This window comes from Lycium ferocissimum, chromosome 8 (assembly GCF_029784015.1).
Source record: "Lycium ferocissimum isolate CSIRO_LF1 chromosome 8, AGI_CSIRO_Lferr_CH_V1, whole genome shotgun sequence".
NCBI lineage: Eukaryota > Viridiplantae > Streptophyta > Magnoliopsida > Solanales > Solanaceae > Lycium > Lycium ferocissimum.
In genome coordinates this window covers 26,334,144-26,343,649 of record NC_081349.1, presented here as the reverse complement: position 1 = coordinate 26,343,649, position 9,506 = coordinate 26,334,144, and the positions used below count along the sequence as shown (strand labels likewise).

The 9,506-nt window shown below is 34.5% G+C and overlaps 1 pseudogene; it reads left to right on the top strand.

The window, feature by feature from the left end:
- On the top strand, positions 1-3,163 carry LOC132066763 (F-box protein At5g03100-like; annotated as a pseudogene).
- The last annotated feature ends 6,343 nt before the right edge of the window (positions 3,164-9,506 follow it).

Sequence of the window (9,506 nt, the reverse complement as noted above, 5' to 3'; positions counted from 1 at the left end):
ATCGGGTCATAATTAACACCTGCACAAACTCTTTCTCCAAAAACAAGAAATGCAACTCGAAGACTTACAAAATTGTTGAGAGTAGCAGTTGTATTCCTTAGACATGCAAAGGAAAATAATGGCTAGAGGAGAAGACCGGCTTAGTGATTTGCCAGAGTCGATTCTAATTCACATACTCTCTTTGTTGCCCGACGATGGTAAACAAGTTGTTAGAACCAGTGTATTGTCTAAACGATGGCGGTCTCTTTGGATGTCCGTTCCAGCATCACTCATTTTTAAGTTTCCGTGTCATACAAGGAAAAAGGACACTCTTGATTTCATGGCTTCTATTAATAGAGAGCTTCTTTATTGGAGGTCTTGCCACAAAATCAGAAAATTCAGTGTAACACGCCTTATGTAACTAAAGTTACTAATGTTGAAAGTTTTACACTTGATTTTCAATTTTACTCATCAAGTTATGAGTTTCCTCAGTTTGCATATAAGAATATGTCAGTGAGAAATTTGGTTTTACAGAACTGCACATTGAACCCTTCTGGTAGTGTAAACTGGACTAGTCTCGTTTCTCTTTCAATTGGGTCCGTTAATTTGACTGAAAGTGTCATGGAAAAGGTATTATCGGGTTGCCCTAACTTGGAGTTCTTGAAATTAGATGTCTTTTCGGGAATTCATCGTTTGGAAATCAGCAATGTCAAGCTGAGAAAATTGATCATAAAAGGTTCCTACAATAAGAATCATGACCTTTGGCTCGAAATATTAGCCCCATATATTCAGCATTTGGAGTTTTTGGGGTCGTGCTGTGAGATACGCATGCAACAGAGAAATGTGGATTCACTTGTCACTGCAGTCCTTCATTTAGGTTTTGATTTTGAGGATGGGGGATACAACTTGGATAAGGTGTGTCACTATATGAAGGAACTTCTTCAGAGTGTTGCCTGTGTCGAGAACCTTGAATTGAGTCCGTGGTGCATCGAGGTTTATTCATACTCTTCACTATCCTAAATTCAGATTTTTATTTTTATTTTTTGGGGACTTTTTATTTGAATAATCAATTTAGTAACACTAATGATTCCGCTACTTAAGATAAGCTGATAACAAGGTAGAGGTAAGGTATGCGTACATACTGCCCTCCCCAGACCCCACTTGTGGGATTACACTGCTTATGTTGTTTTGTTGTTGTTGTAAGATAAGCTGATAACAAAGAATTACACTTTCATGAGTAATGGCCAACATGGTTGGACATGAGACTGAAACAAGACCTTTTGAACAGAATTTTCAAAGATGAACTGTGAGAATAAAGAGTTTGCAATTCACATGAACTCTTTTAAGTCATGTGAATGGGTTTTCCGAAGTTCTTAATGTCCATCTTTGCACAGGAACTGTCTGTTAATGTACTGCATTTTGCATCCTCTGGTGGTTAAAAGAAAACACCATCTTTGGATTTCCATACCAACCCTAAACACGTTTATGTGCAAAATACATTCTTCTAGTCCAAGCTATTTTTACGAATTATTCACATTTTCCTTGTTTTGACATATTCTGGTTATCTATTTGGTTTATAAGTGCCTGTCCATACTGGAGTTGAAAGGGTGGCAGCCTCCACCATCGAGCCGGAGATTTTTAAAACTTAATGCAGCCTTGAAACAGTTGGACTTCCCTGGAATTTGCAGCTTTCTACGGAGTTCATCAGATCTTGAGACATTGGTCATTGACTGGTCCCATCACGAACTAAGAGTAAGTTTCCTTTATGCCTTCATTTCTGTTACTTCATGTTATAAATATCAAACAACTATGAGTAGAAGAAGAATAGATATATATAAACATATTTCTATTTCAAGTACTGCGCGGAAAAAGTCACAGAACATATTTTTTGTTTTCTTTTTTAATGTAAAAAACTTTTATGGTATATATCATAGATAACCATAAAAGGTTACAAAGAGGGGACTTGACACCTCTTCAAGAAAAGAGAAGATTGAGAAGGTTCAATCTTTGACAAAAGTGTAGGTGATAAGCCTTTAATGTATAACCAAAAAGAGTGTTTCTGTATTGGAAGACTCCTATTTACAATGTGAAATATTACTAGCCTAAGTACTTGATGACGCTTTAGAACAATAGCTTCTAACTTGCGGAGACTTGCTCCCCTGTTCATTTTTCCCATAAGAACTAAAAAAGAGAAAGAGTGAGAGGACTATTCTAATGAATTCTGAAGGTGTCACCTTGAATTTTAATCTCTTCAATAGTAGGTTCATAGTGCCAAGAAGGTTTTGCCACTTCCTTGACAATATTCACAACAGGTAAAGAGTCCCCTTGCACCCAAATGTTTCTAATACTATGATCAAGAAACCATCTGAGCCCTTGGAGAAGTGCAAATGCTTCAGTGAATGCATAGTTCAAATTCTGAAACTTTCATTTGAAATTTTGCATTCTGGTTTTAAAGAATTTCAGGATTTGCTTTTCAGTCTTTAAAGCTGATGGTTTCTTTGCTAAATCTGCTCTCAGTTTATTTTCCTCAATTAAATAGTTCAGCTTGAGTTGCTTTGACAGAAACTTCTTCTTATTACTATCAAAATGAGTAATCCAGTTTTACAATCAACTTTCTTTTAATGTTTAACAAGGGGTAGCACCCACCTTCATGCGAGGATTTGAAGGATTAACTTCAATGAAGCTTTGAAATATATTTTTTGTTTGCATGTACCAATTTGTAACATTTGCTAAGCACTTGTCGTGCTACTTTAATATAAAAATTTATCACTTTTTTATCAGTCCACAATCAATTCCCTGGCTTTCAACTTAAAGGAGAATAATTGGTTAACATAGCGGATTTTTCCTGCAGGACCGGCCGTTAAATTGCACAAATGAGGATGAACAGAGCAGGAGGTTTGAGACACATAATTTTGCCTGCTTATTTCCACATCTGAAGACCATCAAGATCCTTAACTTTTATGGACCAAGTGAAGTTAAGTGTGTGCTGCCATTGGTAAAATATTTGCTCAAGCATGCCACCGTGCTAGAAAAGTTTGTCATTGCTGCCAGATGGAAAAGGAGTGATGTGTCTCGGGATTATGTTAAAATGGAACAGGAGCTGTTGAGCTTTCCAAGATCCTCTCCGCACGCTTCAGTTATCTTTTCTTATTGATAATCTTTGGCCCCTAGCATTTGTACTGATTGCAACATACTTAACATTTGTTACTTTATAGTTGAAACTAGTTTGTAGCTTATAGACAAGGTTAGGATTGTACTTGTCAGTATCCAAAGGGTTGTTAGTAGTTCTTCATATGTTCCTTGAATCCAAAAGCTCATCACCTTGAGTCGTTTGCTTCTGTTCTTATGCAAAATAATTGACTTTTCAATTGTTTGTGGTTTACTTGACTGGTCTTTTTTTATTTTACGATCATTTTCATTTGGGGCTTTCGGGCTCTTTCATAATTTGCTTCGGATTTTTGAGATACTTGACTTTTCGGGCCGACTAGTTCTGGCATGCTCTAATTTAGTTTGATATGGTCCAAAACTATTGATATAATATAATGATACAGCTTGTTAACCAGTGAAGCATTTATTTGTCCTGTATGTGAACTAAGGATGACTGTAAATCTTAACAAAGTCAATTGTCCTGTTCTTTTCCTTGATATTTCTGGACTGGCCCTATCGTTAGCCTCTGTAAATTGATTTTTGATATCATATTTAAGTTTTCAAAAGAAGAGAAAAATGCATTACAACAACAAAATGAACCATCAAAAGGAAATGGTAACTGAGAACTTGTATACTGTGTCATATTATCTTCAGTAGTCTTTTTTTTCATTATAAAATGATATACTGTGTGTAGAAGTTGGCTGTTATGCATATTTTTACGGCCATGCTCAGTGCTCCCTTTCTGGCATGCGGGCAAAGTTTTAGTCTTGTTGGTACATTTTATTTATGTCCAATGTGCGATATGAGTCCTTTAGTCTTCTGATCTTGGAGACTTGTATGCCACTAAAAATGTAGAGAATTTCTAGTAGTAGAGAAACTATTTCTTTAAAAATAATATTGGACTATTCCTTAATGGAGCGACATGGACAATGACGACTCAAATAGTTAATGAGCAAATGACCTGATAATACTACTTAAAGACTCTCTATTACAAAACATAAGGATATTTTTTTAATTTACAAAACATATCATCAAAATTACAAAGTATACCAGATTTGATTTTAATGGGATACCCACGATTTTAGGCTTTTTTTTAAGGAAAAGAATCTGACTTTAAATGTGGGCTTAATTTTAGGATAGTTACCAATCAACTTCTTTTTCTTTTTAAAACTCTCTCTCTCTCTCTCTCTCTCCTTCTATGATAGACACCATTTCCAGACCTAAAATTCATCTTCTCTCATAGAATAAATTTTCAAACCAATATTACAAAGTATTTTTTTATTACTGACCTGTGTATTAATTGTATATAAAAATTGGTTTGTCTCATTTTGAGATATGTTTGATCACTGTGTGTTTGAAATCTTTATATATTATATAAACTGTAGTTTTCAAAAATGTTGAAAACTAATATGTGTATGGAATCCAATATATATCATTTAGATATATGTGGTACAATGTGTATGAAATGCGAATAAATTCGATATGAGTTAGTCTTAAAAATGTTAAAAACCATATGTGTATGAAATGTGTATGGAATACGGTTTGTATCAATCGAAAAGCTTATTATACATATATCTTTCTCATAATCTATACATACTTTGATCGATTTTATATAATTTATATGTACTTTATCATAATCAAAATATACATACAGTTTTTATACATATTTCATACTTGAAAATTATAACGAATTTATACAGTTATACATATTGCATATAAAAATTTATAGATATTTATTTTCTGGTTTATGAACTTTGTATGGAATCTGGTTTGTATCGATTACAAATTTATTATACATATTTTCTCGAAATTTATACATACGTTGATTATATTTTATACAATCTAAATATACTTTATCATAATCAAAATACAAATACGATTTTTATACATGTTTCATACATAAAAATTATAACGAATTTATACGGTTATACATATTGCATACAAAAATTATACATATATATTTACGGTGTATGAACTTTGTACATAAAAATTACCGATTAGAATGAACTTTTGAGTAAAAGTTGGAGAAAATTAGGGAACAATATCTCTTAATTTTGAATGGGGAGAGAGAAGTGGATGAAATAAAAGAACAAAAGTTGGAGAAAATCAAGAAACAATATCTCTTAATTTTGAATGGAGAGAGAAAAGTGGATAAAATAAGGAAAATAATTTATTTAATGTGTTTTATTTGCTTCTTTTTAATTTACGATTCGTATAGATTTTATGTAATCTATCGATATATTTTAATAAGCGAAAAAATATCGTCGTGTTCTATAAATATACCCTCTTTATATGCACATATATATTTTTTGCCCATAGTTAATCCCCACTCGCTTACGATTGAGGCTTAGTTATTATTATCGCACACGTACAATTTGTCTATTGGGAGAGATAAAGTGGTAAAATGATTAATTAGTCTAGATTGACAGAGTCTCAAATCAGTCATAGGGTTCAGTAAATTTGAGATTCACCACTTATTTCCCCGGTTTGTTAGGGACATATGTGGCCCTTATGCCTTGGGAATTGAAGGTAAACAAAAAACAACTGTAAGTAAGAGAATTAAGCTAGTAAATTTAGTAAAAATGGCATTAAGTTTCTGTACTTTGAGGAAATGTTTCTTTATATGCTTTATTACTTATTTTGTACAACCATCATTGTTGAGCAATATGAACAGTGACTATTCAATCTTCGGTATGAAAATCGGAAGAATCCAATTCGAGCAAGTTTCCAATGCAAAAATTTCTTGGAATTGATCAAACTTTTTCAACCCAAAGTGTTTTACATGGGAATCCCACATGGATAGCGACTATTCAAATAGCCAACCCCATCTTGTAGAGCATGAATGTTTCTGCAAGCTTTCTGCCAGCATAACAACACGGGGGATCGGGGGAGTGTGGCGGCAATTCCATCTTAAGAATTCATATATGAGGCTTTAAAAAGGGAAAATTACAGGAAAGAAATAAAACCGTACAAGGTATCCTGCCCATAGTGCTAAAAGCCACGATAGTAACCAGTCATAGACTATATAAGCAAGTCTCTATCAGGATGCAACAATATGAATAGAAATCACAAAGCATTTAGAGCAACATTTCTTACATGATGATCAGATTAAAAATTTCTGTTACTTAAACATGAAAAACTAATAAAAACTCCTTGGATACTGACAAGTACAATCCAAACCTTGTTTATCAGCGACGGATCAGTTTCAAACAAAATTAACAGTTGTTTAGTATGCTCAATCAATACAAACCAGAGGGAACAAATATTATCGATAAGAATTAAGAAAATACAAATGACGCATGTCTAGAGGATCTTGGAAATCTTAGGAACTCCTGTTCCATTTTAAAATAATCCTGAGGGAAAGCACTCCGTTTTAATCCGGCAGTAATGACGAACTTTTCTAGCAATGTTGCATTCTTGAGCAAATATGCTAGCAACGGTAGTACAAAATCATTTTCACTTAATGGTCCCAAAATGTTAATGAACTTGATGGTCTTCAGATGTAGCAATGAGCAGTTAAAATTATGTGCTTCAAACCTCCTGCTCTGTTCATCCTCGTCTGTGTACCCTAACAGTACGTCCTGCATGAATGAATAAACCAATTATTCTCCTTAGATGGAAGTAGAAAGCCAAGGAGTTGATTATGGATAAAATAAAAAGGTGACACATTTTTAGATTCAAGGAGCATATCAAGTGCTTAATGTTACAAAGTGGTACGTGCAAACAACAAAACAATGTCTCAAAGCTTCATTGAAGATGATCTTTTATGTACTATCCCTTGGTAAATATTTTTTTCCTACAACTACAAAAAAGTTGACTGTAGAACTGGCTTGCTCGTAGAAATAGTTTTTTGATAAAGAAATAGTTTTGACTGTGACCAGAGGCGGATTCAGGATTTAAATTTTATGGGTTCAATCTTAAGATTTTTAGCATTGAACCCATTATATTTTTAAAGTTAGGAGTTCATATATACTATTTATTACAATTTTAATAATTTTTACCCATAAATTTAGGTTCCGCGTTGAAAGTTTGGAGTTGAACCCCTACCTTATAGGCTAGATACGCCTCTGACAGTGACAACATGAAATATATGTCAAGGTAACTCAAGCTGAAGTACTTTCTCGAGGAAACAAAATTGACAACAAAAGCATTCCTCTGAACGTCTTATACAAAAAAAGAATAATAAGCACGCTGCTGCAGCAGATTTAGCAAAGAGAAATCAACTTTCGAGACTAAAAAAACAGATTCTGAAATCCTTGAAAGCAGCATTCAAACGAAACTTCCAGAAGTTGAACTACGCATTATTCCCTGATCACTGGAGCGATTTCTGTGAACACATTGAGAATGGACAACTACTACTGTAAAATGGTGCAGTCCTGATCTAGGATGGGAAATATTAAACATGAATGGAAGTTGCAGACAAGGACAAGGCTGACCAGGTGGGATATTATTATGGCACATGCAGTCCCAGTAGGCTGACTCTTTACTTTTTGTGAATGCTGTCAAGGAAGCTGCCGAACCTTCTTGGCCCTATGAGCCTATTATTGAAGAGATTAAAGAGTTGATTTAAGGTGAAGAAGTCAAGGTGACACATCACACATTGTTACCGAGAAGTCACAATGGTGTGAATGATCTTTAGCTGGATACCATCAAAATTTGGACGCAAAGAAGAACCTTTTAGCTTTAAGTCACTATCAAGAGAAGCTAGCGGGCACTTACGGGTTGAAACGTGGCAGCCCATTTCCTTTAGAATTTGGAAGGAAGCCCAAAGCTTACCTCCAATAATGCAACAATATGAACCTCCTGGTCAGATCATTTTGTGACCTCAAATGTTACTTTTTCATTTTTGTTAGTCTTATGGAAACAACGTACGAAGGAGCAGCTGAGCAGGTCTCCACAAGTTAGAAGCTATTATTCTAAAGCTCATCAAGTACTTAGGCTACAATGTTTCACATTGTAAATAGGAGTCCTCCTCCTACACAGAAACACTCTTTTTGCTTACACATTAAAGGCTTATCACTTGCACTACTGTGAAGGATTGAACCCAGTTCAATGCTTATATTCCATTTAAGCATAAGGCAGTCAAGCGTCGCCTCCCCCCCCCCCCCCCCCACCACCTTGAGGTGGTTTAAACTTAAAAATAGACAAAAAAGGTTCAAGAGTTTTTTCCAAAAAATGTTCATATATATATTGTCTAATTTTCCCACTAATGGTTGTTTGACATTGATAATACAAAGTAACAAAAATAAAAGTCTATAGGACACGTACTCTTGGTTGGTGATTGTCCCAGTCAATAACCAATGTCTCAAGATCCGATGAACTCTGTAGAAAGCTGTAAATTCTAGGGAAGTCCAAGTGTTCTAAGTTTGTGGTAAGTTTTAAGAATTTCCAGCTTGATGGTGGAGACTGCCAGCCTTCCAACGGCAGTATGGACATGGACTTATAAACCAAATAGATAAACCAGAATATGTCAAAACAAGGAAATGCTACATACTTAATAAATGACATACAAATTGTTGAATAATTTGTAAAAACAACTTGGACTATATGTCTCTGTTTTGCCGCATCAAAGTGTTCAAGGTTTGTTTGGAAATCAAAAGATGGACTTTTTAAACACTTCGAAAAACCTATTCACATTCTTCATCATAAAAATAATTTTTAAAAAAAACTATTCACATGACTGAAAAGTATGATCAATGTAAATCAATCTACATTTTGCATGTTGTTCTTTCAATAGCAAGTTCTTCGTTGCAACTTGGTTAGTACTTATCAACTTAGTTAACAGATTATCCTAAGTAGTGGCACTGTTAATGTTATTAAACTGACTATTCAATAGCAAATAAAAAGTCCCAAAAAAAAAAAAAGATAATGAATATTAGATAGTGAAGAGTATGAATAAACCTTGATGCACCACAGACTCAATTCAAGGTTCTCGACATGGGCAACACTCTGAAGAAGTTCCTTCATATAGCTACACTCCTTATCCCAGTTGCGTTCCCCATCCTCAGAATCAAAATCTGAACCCAGGATTGCAGTGACAAGTGAATGCACATTTCTCTCTGTTGCATGCGTAACTCACCATACAAACTCAAAACTTGCAAATTTTGAACATAGGGGCCTACTATTTCGAACCAAGAACCAAAAGCCATGATTCTGAATGAAAGTCGTATTTTATAATCAATTTTCTTAGCTTCGCAGAGCTGATTTCCAAACGCCAATTGCTCTGCCGACTACCCCAAACATTATCTAATTTCAAGCACTCCAAATTAGGGCAACATAGAAAAGATGTGAAGTAGAATTGAGTTCGGAAAATCACTAAGTCTTTCTTCTCTACCCATCATTTTCCTTTGCATTTCTATGGATAAGGAGGGGGGTTTTGT